At 37.3% G+C, this 23,991-nt stretch overlaps 1 protein-coding gene across 1 annotated transcript in view; it reads right to left on the bottom strand.

Moving 5' to 3' along the window:
- The window catches only part of LOC130083762 (intelectin-like), a 247,556-nt gene extending 226,661 nt beyond the window's left edge, over positions 1–20,895 (bottom strand). The window contains exon 1 of the mRNA XM_056248772.1: positions 20,828–20,895. The gene's annotated coding sequence lies outside the window, so the exon portion shown is untranslated. The remainder of the gene's footprint in view (positions 1–20,827) is intronic.
- Between the last annotated feature and the right edge of the window lie 3,096 nt (positions 20,896–23,991).

Here is a 23,991-nt window from a genome sequence, read left to right as displayed (position 1 = left end):
ACCAGTGAAGGATATTATCCCACGGAAAAATGCTCTTCAATAACTAGTAAACATGAGCAAAACGAAATAAAATCGCAAATTTAAGGGCAAAACTAAAATGTGCACAGCCGGATGTGTCCACAGAACATGGAGTGGCTCAAACTCTTTGACCCTGTTTAAAGTGAAGAGGTGGACAGTAACAAAGTACATTTACTTGAGTACTGTACAAGAACACTTTGAGTATCTGTACTTGAGTATTACTTTTTATGGAAACTTTTTACTTTAATTTCACTACATTTGAAAGACAAATACCGTACTCTTTACTCCACTACATTTCTGTCTCGGTCCTTGAGATAAGACGTAGTAACTTCAGTCAGGGGATGATTTCCAAAACATGATTTTTTTTTTTTTGCAGGTGACAGACAGCCTATCAGTAATCACTCTTGTAGGGTCACATGTCATGAAGTTTAGTGATTTCCCATAATTTTCTTTGAACACTGATTGAACACTGATCAACTGGTGGCAAAATAGACAACGACAGATCCTCGGCGCAGTGCTGACATCCATGGCAAATAGCTCTTTCAGTTTTGCTGTTTGTTAAAGCAGTGTTGCTGTTGGGCAGATATACAGCTGTGGTTGTGTACGGTTGTGTATCTGGGATTTAAAGCAGGGTGGGTTTTTGTAGACCACTGGATTCAATGTGCATGAATGGATACACAGATGTCCACTTCTATTGTTGGGGTGGTAGGAGTGTTAAATTAAAAAATGAATATGATTATGGCTGTCTTTTTATGTCAATTCAGTTGTTTAATTTCTATAGGTTTAATAATATTCTGAAATCTCTTAATTCCACAGATAAGACTAACTGGTAGGTTTATTCACTAGGTTGCTTCAGACGCATAAGATACTGTAAGTATTACATACAACAATAATAAAACAATGCATTGACATTTACTTTTGATACTCAAGTACTCTTTAAAATAAATAAAAAAGTACTTCTGTACTTTTACAACTTTTAATTGTAACGGAGTAATATCTGACCAGTAATATCTGTACTTTCACTCAAGTAAGGAAGTTGTGTGTTTTGTCCACCTCTGTTGTATAGTCTTCTTCTTCTAGCTACAGAAATATTTGAGACCCAAGCATAGGTTTAACATGTACTGTGTCTGTCTATAGGAATAAAGACCTCTGAAGATCCTATGAATGTCCATGAATCAACTTTTGAAACTAAGATTCCCAGGTTTTCCAGGTCTGTGAGAATCCTGGTTGAGTGACTTTGTGACCATAAGCTCACTACATCAGCGTGTTACTGTGTGTTTGTGAATGTGCAATAAAGTACACAAAGCACAACTATAATGACAAATATGAGACCAAATACCATGTGTGTAATACCAAATAAGAATAAATCATGTGATGGGAATACACAATTGTGTGTACTGATATTTTAAGAAAGGATATAAAAGCGTACAGATAAAGCGTTGTGGGAATTTCTGTTTGCGTACCTGCGTAGTGATCAAATAAAATAATATTCTGTATCAAAATTTACAGGCAAGACAAGTAGTTTGTTTAGGAATGGTTTGTAGGGAATTACAAACCTGAGCACATATCTTCAAACGCATGTGAACGCCATCAGCGTTTATCACAAGTTCAGTTTAAAGTCTGTTTAGAGAGAACGGTGTTGCCTTAGCGGCCCATAATTTAATAACAAATGATCATTTCACCGGAAGTGAATCAATCAAAACTAACTTTAGCTGGAAATAACATTATTCAAGAACCGCTATAAAGCCAAACCAATCTCTGTTACCTTAAATTAAATGTTTATCTCTGTAAAGCTGCTTTGAGACAATCTACATTGTTAAAAGCGCTATATAAATGAGGATGACTTGACTAAAACTCTAAAATGCTGAAAAGAATCGGAGCATTTATTTAAAAAGCTGCATGTAACTTTTACCATCAATAATTTTACAAAAGCATTATGTGGTCAAATGTGTGAATAAGGAATACGATGTATATCGCTTGTCTGCTGGGTATTTTGGCTCAAAACCGTGGATGAAACCTTACATATAGACAGACCGCATTTACATTTACATTTATTCATTTAGCTGACGCTTTTCTCCAAAGTGACTTACAATTGCAATTGCTATACATGTCTATAGACGCCTCTGGAGCAACTAGGGGTTAAGTGTCTTGCTCAGGGACACATTGGTGTCTCACAGTGGATTCGAACCCAGGTCTCTCACACCAAAGGCATGTGTCTAATCACCACCCCATTACCACTCATTAGCTCATTAACCCATTATCACATGGGTTAATGATAGGGGTGTAACGGTACACAAAAATCACGGTTCGGTACGTACCTCGGTTTTAAAGTCACGGTTCGGTACGTTTTCGATACAGCAAAAAGTAATAAATGCCAGAGAATTTCCTATTTGTTAAAAGAAAGCATATTTTTTAAATGAGTGTGAGTTTTCCTACATCTTGAAACTTTCAGGTCTATAAATGGGGGTCATCTTTGAAGGATGAACAAATAATGTTTTGGTCATCATCACATTAAAATTAAAAACATTTAAATATATGAAGAGTTCAGATGCAAAAGCCATTTGAAATTTTCTTCTAGAATTATCATTTTTATCAAGCTTGTATATTTAAGTTCAGTAATTTCACTTACATGGCAATGAAGATTACCTATTAATTGTCATTTGAGTGAAATTACTGAACTTAAATATACAAGCTTCATAAAAATGATCATTCTAGAAGAAAATTTCAAATGGCATTTAGAGGCTTTTGCATCTGAACTCTTCATATATTTATTTATATAATATTTGAGTTTTGAAGTGCTGGAAAAAGATGTGTGAAGTACTTGAAAGCATTTCACTATTCCAGCCAAACTGGTTACAGTTAGTGTTACTATATTAAATCCATGGTGAATGTTCCTGGTCTGTGGACGTAAAGTATTACTAGTTCATTCACGGTCCAATGTTTCTCCTGGTGTCCACGTCAGCGCTGTTTGATCTAATAGAGATCTACGGTTAATAACGGAGAAATGTGAATGCTTCTCACTAGATCTCGCAGCGATGTTATTACTTCAGTGGCGAATTCAAATGTTTTCTTCACTGGATCTCTTAGCGCTGTGTAGTGACAGTGTCGCTTGATCGAGATCGGCGCGCGCTCCGCGCTGCACAGATGTTGCTGGTCCGAACTTATAAACGGTCCGTGAAGCACAATATAATGAGTAGCGCAGTTTCGTTCAGCTTTCATTACGTTTGCCATTTGATGTTGCGCAACGTTGTGGTGGTCGCGCCAGCGCGAATTTTGTCGGCAGGAAAAATGGTCCAAGGAATCGTTCGGTTTGTATGCGTACCGAACCGGAAGCCTCGAACCGAAACGGTTCAATACGAATACATGTACCGTTACACCCCTAGTTAATGAGCTAATGAGTTGAATCGGGTGTGTTTGATTAGGGAGACAAAGAAAACGTGCAGTGTTGGTGGGTCGCCAGGACAGGTTAGGGAACCACTGTGCTAGACGACACTTGTCAGGATTTGACTTCGGTTTGGGAAGGGAAAAAAACGCACACCCCCCTCCAACCTCTCTGGGAAACGCGTATCTGTGTTACAAATGCCCCAGGCACAACATTTAACCATATTTTTGATAAAACTACGACGGTAATAGCCTGCCGAGACCAAAAATATGAGACGCCTGTGTTAAAGTCAATGGAGCGCTGTGAGAAAGTGTCGGACCACTGTGGGAGCTCGTTCTGAGCTGCGCTGTGATTGGTCAATCTACATTCTAGGGTGTGGCTTAGCCAAAGGCGAATTGCCTGTCTCCTCCTTTGTGTCCTGAAACGCTTGTTTTTTGGAGACGACAGCTTATAAAAACTTAGTTCTGTGTTTTTTACCTTGTTTGCTGTAGTAGGCTACACCCTGTCACAGTTTTTAGACATTGTTTTGTTTTTTCTTGTAAGTCAGAAAAGACAAGGAGGAAGATTAAAGCAATACAGAGTCAATGGAGACGGCTGGATTGTTCCCCGGTGGAAGAGGTTTTCAGATTATGATGCACGTCTCTGTCTCTATACGTTTCTTCAATCCAAACCATAGGCATCACTTTATAATAACTTTAATATCAACATCTTATTTTAGATCATTAGAACCACAGTGCTGCTTTAAAGCATAAATTTAAGTAATACTTGCCATCTCGTGTTTCCAGAAGCAAACGCACAAGATGATGAAGATGATGATGATGACGACTGGAATTAAAGCATAAAGCCACTGTTGGTCAGAGGAGCTGGCAGGTGTTGGGCTGGAGGAGGAGTGTGGAGGAGATGGACTAGAGGAGGAGTGTGGAGGAGCTGTAGTGGAGGAAACTGGAGCTTCTGGAAGACACAACACGAACAGAATTAATTAGAGAAATATACACTCAAATCAAATGAGCTTTACCCAAGTACCACCTTAAAACATTAATGTTCAATCCTACTTTAGCAACTGTTTCCATCTGCCAAACTATCAGACAAGCTTTAGCTCTTTCCCTGAGGTGTGTTTGCACAGCTTTAAACTAATTATATTAGAAATAATGCAAGCAAGTTCCCCCTCTTTTCTAAATCGTTAAATAATTCATGAGGAGTTAATGCTGATCAAATTGTGTGCATCTGATTCTTCACATAACTCTAGAGCTGGGCGAATTCCCCCCCTAAAAAAAAAAAACTTGATTTACGATTGGATTCGAAATATACACTACCGTTCAAAAGTTTGGGGTCAGTGAGAATTTTATTTTTATTTTTTGGAGGAAAGAAATCAATACTTTTATTTATCAAGGAATAATTAATTTGATCGAAAGTGACAGTAAAGACATTTATAATGTTACAAAAGTCTTTTGAACTTCCTATTCATCAAAGAATCCTAAAAAAAAAAAAAAAAAAACTACAACTGACAGACCAACAACTGTTTCAACATTGATAATAATAATAAATGTTTCTTGAGCATCAAATCCTCATATTATACTGATTTGTGAAGGATCATTTGACACTGAAGACACTGACACTGGTGATGCTGAAAATTCAGCTTTGATCACAGGAATAAATTACACTTTACTATATATTCACACAGAAAACAGCTGATTTACACTGGAATAATATTTAATACTATAACTGATTTTTGTTGTATTTTTAATCAAATAAGCGCAGCCATGGTTAGCAGAAGATAATTCTTTTTAAAGTATTTAAAATCATACCGACCCCAAACTTTTGAACGGTAGTGTATATTTATTGTATTTAAATTAGAGGGTAATTGCCTTTATGGCTTTCCACCTTGCCTTGCTCTTCTCATACGGTACACTGTTTGAAAAGCTTTGTTGAAGAGTTGTTTGCTTTGCAAACGGGGTGCTAACGCCACTAGAGTGGTTTTCTTTTCTAATGGTGTGTTCACACCGAACGCGAATTTAATTATTTGCGCGAGTAGATTACATACAAAGTCAATGCAAAGACGCGAATAGACGCATCATTCGCGCCGGGCGTCGCGAATGACGCGAATTGGTCGACGCGTTTGCCGCGAACGTCTTCCGCGCAAGTTGAAAAATTTGAACTTGAGTCGAAGATTCAAGCGTCTAGACGCGTATTTGACGCTCTATTCGCGTCCGGTGTGAACACACCATAAGAAGGCAACACTTCAGCCGCAGGTCTTCGCTTGAAACAGATTTGTCCAGCAACAACAACAGGGCAGAGCGCGGGGAGCTGTTATGGAAACCCTGATGGAAGATTTAGCGAATGCAAATGCAAAGGGGGAGAAAAAAATCTAAACAACCTTTTTTTTTTTTTTGAAAATATGAATTGATTTGACCTGCCAACTCGATTTTTAAATCAAATCTATTTTTTTCCCAGCCTTACCTAAATCTTATCACTTATAATCTTTTTCAACTTGTTTATTTGGATTTAGTCGCTGCGGTTTAGTGATGATGTTGTGTGATTTATAATAACATTTAGATTAGATACAATGCTTTGCGATGTTGCGATTCATTCCAGCTAGAGTAAGAGTAAGACCAACTTAATTTTAAAAACTTTATAAGCACATCATGACAATTTATATATATTTTTTCATAATCGTGATTCTGGGACATATTATAATATACTCACTGTTGACGACAAGCGTGGCATTATCATCAGCCACTTTCGCTCCAGTGTAGGCTTCTGCTTTATAGAGTCCTGATCTGGAGATGTCCACATCTTGAATGATAACAGACAAACGACCTTTTCCAACTATCAGTGTAACTCCAGGTGAGGGAGGATCATCATAGACCCAAGGCTTCTGCGCAATAACTACAGCATAGTCCTTCTTGTCTTCTTTAAAAGAAATCTTCACTTCATCTGCTTTCTCCACTTCATCGATGTCGAAGGATAATGTCACATTCTGTCCATCGATCGCCTCGATCTTCGACCCAGAAACAGCCAGAACTGCAAATCAGAACCACTGTATTAGATTAAGGAATAAACCGACAGCACTTTTTTCATCAACCCATTTAATCACCAGTCTACATACCCGATAAAATGAACAAAATCACTGTGAGAATAGTATTCATCTTCTAAAAAAGCACCAGGATAAGCTAAAAATGTGTTAAAAAAGACTAGCTAGCTAGGTGTTAAATGCTAACCGGTGATCGCGTTTGTCTATTTACGAGATTTGCAGCGACTGTGTTACTGCCCTACACATGTCATTTATAGTATTCCACTGAATAAGATAAATCCTTATTTAAAGTTCAGTTTTATGTTATGAAGAAATCGCACTCCGTGAGCGCAGACGGCTCCTGACTCGTCTGAAGCATAATAAAGCAACACGCTATGGCAAGCCCTTTTAACATTTAAAAACTAAGTTTGACTATCCGGAATTAACATTGAAGATATCAACAACTTCTTTCTGACTAGTCGTAATTACATTTTGGATAGTTGGAATTGTCATTCAAGATATCTGTAACGTAATTGTGACTAGTCGAAACGACAGATAGAGATATCTGTAATTCAGTTTTGACTAGGCAAAACTGAATTACAGATATCTGCAATGACATCATTAAAAACGACATTCAACTCGTCACACATCTTAAATGACAATTGCAGATATCTGTAATTCAGTTTTGCCTAGGCAGAATGAAAGTTAAAGATATCTCAAACGTCATTATAACTAGTGCTAATTATTGTGCATGATGTAATTTCCCCTCCCCGCCATAATCAAAAAAGAAGTGGGTTAATTTCCTTATTTGGAAGAAGAAAGAAGCTGCTTTGGCTTTAATAAAAAAAAAAACAAAAAAAAAAAAACAGAAAATGTTTCCATGTTTCCAGCATGACACAAATTGTATTCATTTGCATTAGCCTGGGGGTCTCTCAAAAATATTGGCAACATGCAATGTTTGCCATGCATTTCTATGTTTATGATCATGCTTAAAATTAGTAGATTATTGTTGACGAAAGATTTATGCTTGAGAGAGATTCACACTAATTCACTTTAATGAAAATGCTTACATGCATGCAATTCTTGTCATGGAAGTGCAATAACATTTGATTGATTGAACTTCCTTAGATGAGAAAAAACAGTTCTTAGTTCAGATTAGTTTTTTTTTCCCACAGTAAAAAGCCATGATGAGCTAACAGCATTAAAAAGACGATTAAAAACTCCTTCACCCTCGACATGGTGCTAATTAAAAGTGAACAGTTAACAGGTGCTATGTGATTTGATGATTTGAACAACAACACGCTCTGCTCCCGCCTAAAGTGGGATGCAGGCCTAATTTGCATACAGATATCTGCAACGTCATTTCGCCTAGTCAAAACTCTAATTCAAGATATCTGTAATTACATTTTGACTAGGCAGAATGAAAGTTACAGATATCTCAAATTTCAGATATCTCTAATCAAAATTCATTTTAAGATATCTATAAATTGATAATAGATATCTACAATTAAATTATGACTATCCCTAACTCCAGTTTGAGATATCTACAATGCCATTTTGACTAGTTATAATTCCAGTAACAGATATCTACAACATACTTTTGCCTAGTCAAAACTTAATTTAAGATATCTGAAAAGGAACATGTAGATATCTTGAATTGAGGTGAATTAAAGATATCTTGAACTGGAGTTATGACTAGTCATAATCAAATTGTAGATATCTTAAACTGGAATTACAGATATCTACAATTCAGTTGCAGATATCCGTAATTCACATAGTGGATATCTGCAACTGAATTGTAGATATCTGTAATGACAAACCCCATACAAATGAATGGCAAAAGTGATGTCATTTGTCCTAGGAAGAATGTCTTTGTGGATATCTGAAATGACAATTATGGATAGGAAGAATGTAGTTGTGGATATCTGAAATGTTCTTTTTGACTAGGCAAAACTGAATTACAGATATCTGCAACACATATCCAGTCTAGCTGTTAAATGTTAAAATGGCTTGCCATAACACGCAATATATCTGAGTGAAGAGCTTGAAGCGTCACACCAGTTGGTCTCCCCGCCCAGTGGAAATTTGGCCTCACGTGACGAGGTTGGTTTCACTAAAACTCCGCCCACAATTCAGCCTCGGCAAAAGTGCACTTAGAGATAGACCCTCTGAAAAAGGCAAAAAATGACTATGCGCGTGCCCGCCATTGTCCACATGACCGAAAGTGAATATGAAGTGTCCGACTTAAACCTTATAAACCCAAATGTCGACCATACGCGTTCCTTAATATATTAGTCTGCGTCAACGTGTACATATCCACACTTATATTTTTACAGTTTATATTATTGCTATCGAAATATCCACTGCGTTTGTTATGTAAAACATATTATTGGGTGGTAATATAATGTACTTACTTGCGACATTGAAGGTTTCCGAAGAGAAAACGATTACAAGACATTTTAGTTTATATCTGCTTTCGACAAGGTTTGTCTGCTTGGTTCTCGACTGAGTTTCTATTTCTAAACGTCACCGACAGTATATCAGTATTACAACCCCCAACCAATCAGCGCAACCAATCTCCCTGTCCAGCCAATCGCAGTGCTGTTACACAAAGTACATTGAGTCACAGACCAAGAAGAAGTTAGGGTGTAGGCAGAGTTGCGTCATCTCCGTTTACTCCAATGAGAATGGACCGTTGTTGACTAAAAGAAAAGACAGTTGAGTGTTGACAGCAAATGGCGGCTCGTGGAGTTTGTAGTTACTGCAATGTTATTTTTAAAAGATAAAAGACCTGCTATTATTTGACGATGTGCGGTCAACCAGCGTTGCATGTCTTGTTAACATATTTCAGGCTAACGTTCATTTTCTTTTTAGTTTTTAAACTTAATCATGTCATGTTCACTATGGTTTCACAAAGACAGGAGACGAAATCTTAATCCATTGCAAACAAGTGAAATGTAATTAATCTTATGTATTCCTTGCACTTACACTATATAAATGAATACATGATATATCCAAGTCTAAATCAAAAACATGTTTATACATGCACACACATATAGACAGACATTTGCACTGATTTATAAACATGAATTCATTTCGAACCAACTGCATGTCAAGCATTTTTTGTCTGTTCTTTCCGCCATGTTGTTCTTGTAGTCTCCACTATAGTTTGCATGAGGAGGATCCAGTTGCTCAGAGAAAGCCGAATGTATGGTTTCCCCACTGACACAGAAGAGAAAATAATCGTGGCTCAAGTCAGCAGGAGAAATCTAAATATAATTAAACATTGGGTGCTATACCATAATTAGGTGTATCCACACTTTTTCCCACAAAGACCAACAATGGGAAGTTTAATGTTTATAAAAGGTTTATTTAAAAGAAAAAGAAAAAGGAAAAAAAAGGCTTGAAAAATCCAGAGCTAAGGTTACAGCGTCAGTGTCGTCTTCAGGATCCACTGAATCCCTATAGTGCTTCTTGTGTTGAAAGGAAGATAAAGGAGACAAAAACTGAAAAATGATATTATATACAGTAGGCCTAGTATATAATAACATTTTGGTATTTAGTAGGCCCTATGATTCCCCCTTTTAATTTTAGCCCAGTATGCCTTTTTTTAACTGCTTGCCTTTTTAAACTTGTTTTTTTAGCAGCATTTTTTTATTTAAAAAAAAGGGAAGAGATTTTTGAGAGGAGGGGAGGGAGGGAGAGATTTTTGAGAGCAGGGGAGGGAGGGGGAGATAGATAGATAGATAGATAGATAGATAGATAGATAGATAGATAGATAGATAGATAGATAGATAGATAGATAGATAGATAGATAGATAGATAGATAGATAGATAGATAGATAGATAGATAGATAGATATTCATAGGCTGGAAAATGTATATGTATGTAAAAAAATAAAAAAATAAGTAGGCTAGTCTTTGACAGCAAAGCAATTAATATTTTTTAATAAAAATCTGTAACAAATGTGGTACATTGTGGCTTGATTTCTTTTAAATAATTTAAATTTTTCCATGACCAAAATAACCTTATGCTACAATGAGGTAAACAAGTAAAAAAATAAAAACTCATAGTTGTCAGACAGATGTTAAAAACTCAACACAAGAATAAAAAAGACCGTGGAGACAGTGTCAGATTTTTATACGGCACATTTCAGTTTCAAGAAGCCTCGATCTGCCCACCACTAAAACATCTTAAGCTTTAACTTCCATCCATCCATCATGATCATCGCTCACACACACTCTTCCTCGTGTGTGAGTGAACATGGCCGCACTGAACTCTGGGCCGGTTCTGCTCGGGTCTCCTCTACAGAGAGAGGAACATGATCCATTTCTACAAAAGATGAACATCAACTTAAACACACTCTATTACTTCAGTGCAGATCTTCATTCAGAAACAAATGACACTAAACTCATGTTTTGATCGCGAGTGTGTTAATAAATAATTAATAAAGAATCATACCCTCAGAGGAACAAACAGAAGTCATCATCATCTTCCAGAGAGCAGACAGACAGCAGGACACTGATGGACACACACTCGAGCCTGAAGAGTCTGGACAGGGACAGATACAGATACACGCCACTTAAGTTAAATTTTGTTTTTATATGGAAAATGAAGTCATTATATTCATAAAAGTGATATGGTTAAAGATTATGAAGAAGGTGGTCTAAAAACGATTGACTGATATCTTTTATATTATTTATGCAGTGTAATTTGGATGCAACAAAGAATCCCTGCAAAACTGATACTGTCATCATGGGAAACTTACATTTGGTTTGTTAATTAAGGAAAAATATTTGTGGCTTCCGCTGAAATGTACAAATGTATGCCTATTTTTCCCCAAAATTCCTCCACAATTATTGTTTTTTAAAGAGGAATTTGTAATGGAGACATTGAGATGGATGAAAAGTCCTTTCTTTTGTCTTTAACTCACTGTTTGGTATGTTCTGGTGCGCTAAAAAAAGCAATGACTCATTTGTTTTACACTGTAGCGTCTTCTGTAGGGGTGAGACTGTATTACAACTCGAACTCTTTGTTCGACCATGTAATTTGTAACTTCCTTGTTAAGAAGAATAGTTTTTTTGTGTGTTTTTTTTGTTTTGTTTTTTTGCAAGTTGGCAATGGCAAACTCAGAAGGCAAATGATCAGGGTGGAAAAAAATAAAACTGTTATAATCATTTTACAATAAAGCCATTAAATCACAAACTTTTTTTGCCAATGCATGCATTAAAGGTGGGGTAGGTAGACTTTTTCTAAAAATCTTTTTCCCAAATTTGTTTAAACTGTCTATATATACCAATACATATAGTTTAATTAAGTACTCTTAATCGATGAGCGTATAAAAATCGAGTGTCTGTAGTCCTCTCAGGGCTGCAATAAACAATAAACACAGCTTATTCCATTCACTTCCACCCCCTCCCTTCTGGGCTACTTCCAAAGCCACGCCCCCAAAACACATGAACGCGCGCGCTGCCGACCGCGCTCAGCTGGAGGACGCTACCGCTGTCAGTGCATGCCATGTGACGTCATGTCAGAATCTCATGTAATCCAATACTGCTTTTTGACTGCCCAGAAGGACGGAGGTGGGTGAAGTAGCTGTTTATTGCAGCCCTGAGAGCACTACAGACACTCGATTTTTATACTTTCTTTTTCAGAGTAGCCTACTTAATTAAAATATATGTATTGGTATATAGACAGTTTAAACAAATTTGGGAAAAAGATTTTTATAAAAATTCTACCTACCCCACCTTTTATGCTTGTTAATCTTTGTTAATAAACATACAAATGTTAATTTCTGAATTAGTCAGCTAGATTTGGAAATTACCATTAACTAAGATTAATAAATGCTGCAGAATTCATCATGGTTAGTTAGTCTATTGATTTTAATGTATCAAATGAAAGCTTATAGGTAAAATGTTAACAACAATTCTAAGATATTTGTATCAGCTCTGGACAATAAAGTGTTTATTTGTAATAATTAAAAAGTACATTAAAATGTTTAGGGGTTTGGCTTTCGTGTGAGTAACATTGTTGAGGTTCATCCATTCAAAACTCTATTAATTATTACATTATTCATTATTACTGAGCATCGATTATTATATCTATACATTTATTGAAATCAAACATTTTTGTGAAAAGTTTTCCTAAATAAATAAAATAAATGACTTACCTGTATTCTGCATTGTGATTCAAATGGAGAAGAACACTAAACTCTTTACAACAGATTTCACTCAACAGATCTGAGTTATTGGAGGCTGGTGGCCAAATCTGAATGTTTGCAACAAACCCCGCCCCCCTGGATCACGGCCAGTGCAAGAACGTGCAGGAAGAGGAAGTGCTGTTGTAGTTGAGCACATGTGTGAGTCAGCTCAAACTGTACCTACAATCCGTCTTTTCACACGCAATATAAAGTCACTCTGTGTGCGCATCTCACAACAGTTGCTATTTATAGATTATCACGACAGAATATGCTAATTGAAGATAACTCCACATCAGCAACATAAATTCATCCACTAACCATTCAGAGATGTCCTGTTGCATTCTACATGTTGTCACTTTTTTCTCGAGTCTCTCCATCTTTGTCTGACTCCGTTTAAACATAAAATGCAGAACAGTTTCTGACATTTTAGTGGGTGTCTTGAAACATCAATCTGTGGAAAAACAGCTCCCTCTGTCGGGAGCAGCAGCTCAGTGGTTCTCAAACTTTTTAGTGTTGTAAACTAAAACTACCCCTTTACAGTCTATGGTTGTAGAACCCCATGAGGCTTTTAACATCCTCCTGTACCCCCTCTCTGCAGTCACACCTTTTTCAGTAAGGGACAATATTTGCCCCCTTAAATCGGTATTTCCAGTGCATTTTTTACCTTTATAAAATAAATAATGATTTAAATAAAAAAAATGTTCAATAGAGAAATATGCAATGATTGTAAAAACGAAGTGACGCTTTTAAATATTAAATCCGCCAGTAAGTGGCGGCAAGGTCACTGTCTTTATGAGGGAGTCATCGAGTCATTTATTCATCAGTAACGAAGCAAATGGCTGTAATTTTGACTCTCACGATTTGTTCAAAGCCGCAGATTCGTTCACAAACACTGCTTTGGCTCTAGATGGAGCTATTGTTTTGTTGCAAAAAATACGGACAATACTCATAAAGTCAAAAAATGTCTCATAAAATCAAATTGCATGAGACATGAACATTTCACATGAACATGTTTGTTTGTGTAGTAGTTGTATGATAATCATCTTTACAGATATGAATTTAATAACAATTTGGAGCCTTTAATACATAGGCACTACTAGGCAAATAAACAGAATAGCCATTCCATGATTGCCACAAGATGGCGTCATTAGCGCATTGATGGAAACCATAGAGAAAGAATGGAAACTAACACATTAAATCTAGAATAAACTGGCAAGCCTACTCTTTCATCGCGAAATAATTCTAAACCCTTGGCATTTTACACTTGTAAATTGAGGGTATTACTTGCAGTAACTATAATAAACATTAAAGAAAGAATAACAAGACCACAGAATTAATTAGATTATGCAGGAATACACATTCATATGGCGCTAGATCTACAGTCTATTGTCGACGCAGCAACAAAACGTCCTTCTAATGCCCGTTTCACACATACTCCGTGTTGCGGTGCGTCTGCGGTACAGGAGCAGCACGCGCTATAGTGCTTTCACATATGCTGCGTTTGCGGTGCATAACTGATCCGCGGCTGTACCACAAACACATACTCACTATTTTTATTACAAATCCAGAAGTTATGCAGCTACTTTTATTAAAAAAAAAAAAAGTTGTCAGCATTGCGATCCTCTTTGTACAGATACGTTGAATGCACGTTTAAACACAATTTAAACAACATAGCATATAGGCCTATAATTCCATGCATTAGGCCTACTTCTATATATATTAAGTTGCTTAAGCAGGTGGTCAAATATTTAAAGAGCATATTGCAGGTTAAAAAAAATATCTAAATTAATATATAACCTTGTATGAAAATACCATATGAAAAGGTAATGCAGGATTTAAAATGTTTTAAAACGACATAAGGGCACAAATTTAGTAGATAAAGTGAGCGTTTCTTTGACTGCTCGTAAAAACCGTTTTTTTTTCAACATCGCGTCATTTTACGTCACCAGAGGGAGGGAGCCTCAGCAGCGCAGATAGGTTTGTATTCAGTACAGGCGGGTAAATTTGCTTTTTTATACTCAGAATGACAATTTGGAATGTAAAGAACAACATATTATACAGTTATTTGTTTTATTAGGAACATACCATATAGGCCTACATAAAAAGAATTGGGCTTTTTTTCACGTTTTATAAATGACTTCACATTATATGTACATCTTTTGGAACAAACAAAAACAAAAAAAAACAATGAAAACATGTAATGCTTTGAAAGCACTGGATTTTATTCAAAACTTTTTTTGTATTTTTTATTTCCTGGCAGCTAATGTTAATGTGATATTGTGAATATGTACCTCTTGTTCTTGTGGCATCGAATTAAAAAAAAAAGTCAGTAAGAGCGGTCGTGAATCAGTGTTTTCGGTAGTTTTTGTATTTTAATTTATCATCATCATCATGGTAAATTATTGTGTTTGTGGAGGAGGTTGCAAAAACTCCGGCCTGTCAGGACATCGAGTCCACAGGTTTCCTAACAAGGGACGGTGCTGTATATCTTTCGTGCCTGTGTGCGGTTAGTGCAGCTGCGAGACAGGATTTCTCTTCCGCATCGGCTTCGAAAAACGCGATCGTGTGTAGCGTAGGCTACACCAGATCGGAGGAACAAAAACGTGTATATCAGGAATAAAAATATCTATCTGTCTCTCGATGAGAAACCGCTAAGTTATATCACGTAACGTGTCTGGACGGATATAATGAGCATGACATACGCGCCTGATTAAAGCTTATAGTTTATTCTGTTATTGGTAAATTCCAATACTCCTAGATGACCAATAATAGCTTTGCTATTAACTGATATACGATGGTAATAATCGATATACACCTCACATTTTACCAAACAGAATGAACGATGCACTATTAACTCTATTACACTATTAATTAAAACTCACAGTGAACAGCATTAAATATAAAAACACATATGCCTTACCTTTTTGTTGCAGTGCAGTTTTTATTGCAGTGGTATAATGTTTTGCCGACAGCACAGTCCTCATTTTTTTATTGCTGCTTCCATTCTCCTGATTGCTATTATTTAATTTATTCGTTAAAAAAACATCCAGGGAAGATTGAATAGGCCTGTTCTTTTAATGTTTACTCAGTATCTGACAGCTAGGCTAATCAAAAATACGCGCGATTAAGTGATGCAATAAACTGCGGCTGCGCACACTCACTCCACACAAGATTTTTTAATAATAATACTTTTGCAATAATTTGTGTCTCCTCTGACCGTTGTTCTGTCTAACATTAATCCTGGCCTGTCCCTGCTCTCTCAGCAGCATAGCAGGCTCATAATTGTAAGGCTGTCGTCCGTGGTCTGTCATACGAGTAAGTCCGAAATGTCATTGCGATCCATTGTTTTCCTGTTGTTTGAATGGTTTGAATCGACCACTCTCCCGCCCGTTACGTCACGACCGTCACGCCCATTTTCAGATGCGGAAGTCAAATTCGCTCACAAAAACGACTCCAGAAGCCAATGTAACGTATTTATAAGTATATTTTAACGAAAATCTAATTACTACATTGTTTTTCTATACATTGACTCGTTGGGTCCTCTAACCTGCAATATGCCCTTTAACAATGTAGCCTACTTATATTAAAATCGCAAACATTTTAAATGAAAACTTAAAATTGACAAAAACAGCCGACTCTCATGCCTTTTCTTTTGCATTTAAATTTTAATACAATAAATCTTGCATGTCACAAAGAACTTGTTTTTCCACCTCCACGAATGAGACGAGTGTCGTTCATTATGTCCTTGTTGAGGTAAATTGTCGTTTTCCTTGCTTAAAACCCCGGTCTTAAAGTAAAAAGATGAAAAGTAGTATTTAATTACATTCATTTATGGTGAGATTACTACATTTTATTGAATTAAATGCATTTATGGTGAAATTAATACATTTTCAGGCCAATCTGTGTTCATTTTGAACACGAACCGTGCGCTGTCACTTTAATTCAGCGTTTGCAGCACAGCAAAAATAGACTCGGTGCGGAAACGATCTCTGCACTGCTGTATACGCACCGCAACTGGAACGGATCGACGGACTGCATCCGCGTGCAGTGAAAGCTCTTTGCAGTGCGTATGCGGTGCGTATTTTTTTCCGTACCCATGCACTGCAAACGGAGTAGGCCTATGTGTGAAACGGGCGTGACGCGCATTCCGCGTCCTGTCTGAAAGGCGCTTAAAGGAACACTCCACCGTTTTTTATTAAACTACGTTATTCCCTAAAGGGTTAGTTCAGCCAAAAATGAAAATTATGTCATTAATGACTGTTCCAAGCTCGTCAGACCTCCGTTCATCTTCGGAACACAGTTTAAGATATTTTAGATTTAGTCCGAGAGCTTTCTGTCCCTCCATTGAAAATGTATGTACGGTATACTGTCCTTGTCCAGAAAGGAAATAAAGACATCATCAAAGTAGTCCATGTGACATCAGTGGGTTAGTCACAATGTTTTGAAGCATCGAAAATACATTTTGGTCCAAAAATAACAAAAACTATGACTTTATTCAGCATTGTATTGTCTTCCGGTTCTGTTGTGGATCCGCGTTCAGTGCCGCTGCTGACGTGTGTCTGGTGTGTGTGTGTGTATTCTGGTTCTGATGTGGATCCGCGTTCAGTGCCGCTGCTGACGTAAGACGCTGCTGACGTGTGTCTGGTGTGTGTGTGTGTGTGTGTGTGTGTGTATTCTGGTTCTGTTGTGGATCCGCGTTCAGTGCCGCTGCTGACGTAAGACGCTGCTGACGTGTGTCTGGTGTGTGTGTGTGTGTGTGTGTGTGTGTGTATTCTGGTTCTGTTGTGGATCCGCGTTCAGTGCCGCTGCTGACGTAAGACGCTGCTGACGTGTGTCTGGTGTGTGTGTGTGTGTGTGTGTGTGTGTATTCTGGTTCTGTTGTGGATCCGCGTTCAGTGCCGCTGCTGACGTAAGACGCTGCTGACGTGTGTCTGGTGTGTGTGTGTGTGTGTATTCTGGTTCTGTTGTGGATCCGCGTTCAGTGCCGCTGACGTAAGACGCTGCTGACGTGTGTCTGGTGCGCCCGAGCTTCGTTTACAGTCTGAGGGAGACGCACGCTGGAAACAAAACAATCTTCACAAACATGTCTAAGGATTTCCACACAGAGGAAGACTTGTATTTTATCAAATCATATAATAGGCCTATATATATATATATATATATATATATATATATATACAAAACCTTATGTATCTAATAATTAATAATTCACAAGTTCACACTTACAAATAAGATGGATAGATTAAATTGGTAAATGTATTTGGCGTGCTGTCCGGGGGGAGGGCTCTGATCTTGGTAATTGGCCCTAATGCAGAGTATTGTCATTATATCTGTCATCATATCTTCAAGTTGTTTCAAACCTGTATGAATTTCTTTCCTCTGCTGAACAAACACAAAGGAAGATATTTTGAAGAATGTCAGTAACCAAACAGTTAACTGGCCCCATTGACTTCCATAGTGTTTGGTTATGACATTCTTCAAAATATCTTCTTTTGTGTTCAGCAGAAGAAAGAAACTCATACAGGTTTGAAACAACTTGAGGGTGAGTAAATGATGACAGAATTTTCATTTTGAAGTGAACTATCCCTTTAATGCTATTAAACTGAATGTACAGTATGAAGCAAACTATCCATAATTTACAACCATGGTGGAATTGTGTGTGAAAGTTCAGTTGGGTTCATTGCTAAAATGTGTGTATAATGCGGGTGCACTGGTCTGGTCTAATGTGAGTCATCCACGTCAACCACAACAAGTGAACATGTAGGCATGTTTGACTCATAGCGGGCCTTTTGTACACTTATCACAATGTAAGTGTACAACATTGTGATAAGTTGTACACTTACCCCCCCCCCCCCCCCCCAGAATATTATGTTTACTCACATGTTCAGTGTTGCAGGCGGTTGGTTTGACACCTGAACAAAGAGCCATGGCGGCCTTTTCATTATTGAAGACTCTGAATGAGATGAATCCAGGCAGAAAATTTGCTGGGAAAATGCACAGAATATACAGTATCAGTGATGATAATCTGTCATACGTCCATGAACACATGACATGGCTTTCATTCATTAATCAAGTGATTGGATCTCAACAACGATGATGCCTTGTACACCATCACTTAATGATACACAGATTTTCAGATACTGTCGACCAATGAAGCCACTTTCATTAAAAACATTTTAAAAATATTGACTCAAGGGATGTTTATAAGTGACTTTTTGTTTGTTTTTAAGTGACTTGCCTGCTTAAATAAAGGATAAATTATAAAAAGAGCCATATTCTTGCACTGGGACCATAGAGATTTTTGTTGTAATCCACATTTCGGTTGTCATACACTATTGGAATAACAGGACCATTATCAGTGATGCATGTCCCTATGCCAAACTTCACCGGGAATTTCTGGAAGAAAAAAAAAACAGTGTTATTGTAATTTCACAAAAAAATATATATTTTTGTGAATGTTTCAAACCTATCCGACCTTGAATAAATTGTAAAGGTTTCCTCCGTGGAGAGTTAAGAAGTGATTATCGGTGTGGTGTCGCAGGATGGAGGAAGCGAACCAGGATTCCACCTCCATATTATTAGGAACGTGCCACACGGACACATCTTGTGCTGGGATGTCAAAGTATCCAGGATTCTGTGACAGAAGGGAAACAGACTATCGTTTCAGATTCTACAAAACATCCTTTGATCATTATACTTGTGTGTCATTTCTGTTCTTTCTATTTAACTATTGCTGTAAAACCATGAATGTAATAATAATACCTTATAATCATCACTTGTAGAGGCGTCTGCAGTTCCAAATATGACTGTGTTTGCCCATGTCCCTTCACCATCAGGCCGGTTCGGTTCACTGCCCTGCTGACTAGACCAGCGATCACCAACAGTGCACTTTCCATACATGTTGTTCTCATGAACACTGGCGACCAGCGTCCAGCCTCCGCCCGCAGTGGTCATATCACAGAAGGTCTGGTACAGGACGCCTCTGGAGGAGGTCAGATAGTACAGGCCATCTAACAACAAAAGCATCATGAGTCACTTCACTGCAGTTGTTGCTTAAAGGATAATTCCGGTATTTAGCACTTTGAGTCTATTTTCTAGTTTGTTTTGGATGAACTAGAGTGGTGGACACAGAAATGTTGACGATGGGTCCTGTCTCGACTTTTTTTTTTTTACTATTTTAGACTCGCCTCTGAGCGCTTCAGAGTGGATGTCTATACTCAAACATGTCCTTAAAACAACCCTTAACGTTCGTTTTCAAAACTGTGCAACTCACCGAGTGGTTAGTGGTGTTCGTTGATGCTCCAAAACAAGTAGCGTAGCGAAATACAGTTTCTGTCGTGTTTTATTTGACTCATTGAAATAACTCGTGCAACAAAACACGACAAATAGACTCTAGAAACTAACAGGGCTGTCACTTTACGTTCGAAAATCGATCGCACAATCGATCAGACCGACCAACACAAGTTTCGAAAACGAAAATAGGGAATCGATTTTAACGGCCTTCTTTTTTTCTTTTTTACCAAAAATGTGTTTTAGGTGGACAGATCAATACAGCACACAGAACCTGTCGGATGTTGGGAAATAACAATGTCTTTTCTGTTAACCAAATGCTTTTTAAAATTCGATATTACTTCAATGCAAGTGAACAAGCGCGCCGTTATTTGTTGCTCAGAGACGTGTGTGTTCAAGAAAGCCAGAAATGCACAGATTCTGCAATACGCTGTATTTAATATAGGCCTATCATGAGGATCACGAGTAGCGTATTTGCGCTAAATCTGCGCAGATTTGGCTTACACAAACTTCCCCAGCAAATTGAGTGAACACAGAAACACGCCAGATTGGCTCGTGATTTGACAGCGTTTCCCGCTAAAGTTACTTTTTACCCGCATTTGGCGGGTCGAGGGTGTTAATTTCAATCCCTGAATGTTGCGCTCCTGTTTGTCATTCTGCACGAAACTTCACGCCAATAAATCATCAGAAATATTGCTGACTTATGCGTCTCAAGCGCCCTCTTTACGCTCGTCCTAGGTGTCCGTGGATTTGCCTATATTTGGTGTTGAAAATGGAAACGTCTTTATGGAAAATCGATTTTTACAATCGATTCAATTAACACTTTTGTCTCAAAAATCGAACAGGATTTTTTCACAAAAGTGACAGCCCTTGTGCTAAATACCGGAATTATCCTTTAAGATCAAATATGAACATAAAATGAGCGTACCATCATAAACCTGATACTTTTTCTGAAGTTCTTTGCAGCTTCGAGCAGAATATCCTTTCTCAAGATTGATATCACCGTTTTAGTAGGCCTATCTGATGCTTCTTTTTGATCCACTGCAATGTAAGAGAAAGATTTAGTGGAATATATTGTAATACAATTTTTTTAAATTCAACATTTTAAGATAAATTCATTTCAATCAAAAAAAATTATATTATACTTCTTACTTACAAATGATTACACTTGCAGTCTCACAGAGCCATAAATTCAGTGAGAGACTGAAAATGATCCCGAAAAACTTTCTTGTAAGAAACATAGTCTGCAAACAAAAGGAGAAAAGCTTTTCACAATTACACTCAACACTAAACCCGAAACTCTTGCGAAACTCTAGTTATTGGTTCCATGTTTCTGTGAAAGACTGCTTACTAAAAGCATTAGGCTACTTATTTCTTTGAAATTTAATTTGTATGGCAGAAGAATTCTTACGTTTGTTTCTTGTGTTTCTCTCCTCAGAGTTGACGAGCTCTGTCAAGGATTCTGGATTCTGGAGTCCGATAATAAAGCTCAGGCTATATTTATACTTACTCAGGAGTGGAATGAAGGAAAGGTAACCTGAGTCCAAGTTGAATCTGGTAAATAAGGGAAACTTGAGCCTTAGCGGAACAAGTGAATGTGTAAAAGGGAAGATTTCCTGCTTTGTCTATAAGAAAATAATATTTGAAAGAGTTAACACCTAAATTAGGTAAGACATTGATGTTGATCTTTCATCAGGCTGTTATTGAATTAACATTTTAACTAAATTAAAACTATGGTTTAAAACTGTAGGGCTAAGCAAACATGTGCAGAACTCTTTACTGCCCTAATACTTCAAAAAGCATTTTAAAGGTGTACATGTGAATTAAACTTGGCACAATGGCCTTCATCATCACAGTATGTTAATGCATATCTATTGCAAGGGATTTCATCAATATGCGGATTGAGGACTTTTGGGACACTCCAGGAACAGGACGGTTCTGCTGAGAGAGACATTAATGACACATCTGTACCATTTGCTTCACAGGACATATGCTTTCAACTTCATACTGTTTATTTACTAGTGTGTTCTAATATGTAATTGTCATGTTTGGTCTAATCTGACAGCTTATACACTGAAATGAATGGTGGTGAACTTAATAGACATTAAAGTATCCTAACGTACAATCTAGGTACTATTGGTTAAACATGCATTGATCTCCACACATTTGCCTCATCTTTTGGTTTCCCGTCGGTCGGTTTCGGTGTTGGTATTCCACTCATGTTTAACAATGCTATGCTCAGGGTATAAGAAGGAAAGGTAACTGTTGATCTGGGAGAAAGGCTTTAATCCGCCTCTGCGTAACCTCATACTCTGAGAAAGGCTTTTACGGCCTCCTTTGCACAACCGTACATTAGGCTATTTGTTAAGTTTTCTATACAGTATGTTGTTACATTCTACTGTCTGTATATTTAAAAATGTAACTGAAATAACTTTCGCCTGCTTTTGAGAATCTTTCCTTTTATCAGATGATGTTGAAAGTTAAAGTGATTATAACTTTTGTTATCTAAATGTTCAGGTTAAATCCTACGTTTTCCTATCAGTTCTTGAAGACCTTCACCTTTAAAGAATAAGAGGTTAAAGAATAACAACAACTTTGGAGTCAGATTAATATTTGAATTATACACGTCATCCTTCAACTGCCTTCAACTGTTCCGATTATTGGTTCAAAATAGTACCAATAATCGTAGCCTACTATTTTATTTAATAATCCATTACATGTCACATCGATGTCACGTGTCTTCACGGGTTGTGTGTGAACGCACTCCCTGATTCCGGAAAATCACTGGCAGTGTGAATGAACCAAAATCAAACAAACCCGGGTCACTTTATCCGTGTATTTTCCGGAATCTCTGTGTGAAAGGGGCTTTAGTAAGCAGTCTTTCACGGAAACATGCAACCATGAAAATGCAATAAGTGACAAAGAGAAAGCAGAATTCTTCAGATAAGTTGACAAAGTAGAGTAGGCTAAGGAAATGAGGGAGTGTCAGCGTTACTGAAGAACAGGCAACAGAAAGTATGGAGCCAGAACAGTCTCATTAATAATTAACGCAAAAAACATGATTCACACATGCGTAGCCAATTTCACATGCACAAATAAGAAATGAGAAACACCCAAGGATGCAAAATCGCTGAAGAACGCATTTTGAGAAACAGCCTTTGTGATAGAGTGCGATGCTCTGAAGGGATAATACTGGTCTGACAGTTTCTTTTGACAGGGCTCCGGTCAAGGAGAAGGGCACGGAGAAATTATTCCAGCAAACCCTTTAATTATTGAAGTTTGAGTACAGGCATCAGTGTACAAACAGTAATATATGTATTTGTGTGGTTTTCGCTTAGATTACGCACACGAGGGCTACCATCCCACAGAATGCAGAGTCGGTAATAAGGAAATGACGCACTCAGAAAGGAAATTATATAACCACAGTTTCAAAATAAAACGACAGGAAATAAAATACTTTCTGACAGCCTTTGTTATGTCACTGTTTCGAAATTACAATGGTTGACCGTTGGGGGGCGATGATTGTGAACCCATGGATCATGCATATTCACTGAGAAACATTGATCAAGTTTCTGTGTTTTACCTGATCTCTGATCGGTTTTTAACATTTGTGGACGTTTTAATAAGACATTTGTATAGTTAAAATGAATAACAGTAGTTAATAGTCTCTTATTGGCCTGCAGCTGAGCCATCCATGGAACAAGCCCTGAAAAAATATAAAAGAACATATTATACAGACACTCGATATTTAATCTTATTAGATTATTAGTTAATTGCATTTGACATATTTTACTTTCAATAAAGCATTTGCTTTGTAAAATGCGTTTTTATGTTTTTATGCATGTTTGACCCGAAGTTTTGTTGCATTACACTGTTCTGGCCAGCAGAGGTCACCAGCGTGTGGCGTTTCGAACACGAAACATTGAATCATTTTGCAAAGCAATTGGATTTCTCCGATTTCTCTCACTGGCGGTTATAAAGAAAAGTAAGGCTAAACTGTAACACAAAGAACCATTTCAGCATATAAATGGTTCTTAAGGACGATATGTTTTTAAATAGAACTGTTAGCCTACTACGTGTAAATAAACTTCT

The sequence above is a fragment of the Rhinichthys klamathensis genome, unplaced genomic scaffold, assembly GCF_029890125.1.
Source record: "Rhinichthys klamathensis goyatoka isolate OS25496 unplaced genomic scaffold, OSU_Roscu_1.1 h1tg000058l_1, whole genome shotgun sequence".
Lineage (NCBI taxonomy): Eukaryota > Metazoa > Chordata > Actinopteri > Cypriniformes > Leuciscidae > Rhinichthys > Rhinichthys klamathensis.
The sequence above is the reverse complement of the archived record's forward strand: the minus strand, read 5'-3'. Positions and strand labels throughout refer to the sequence as shown.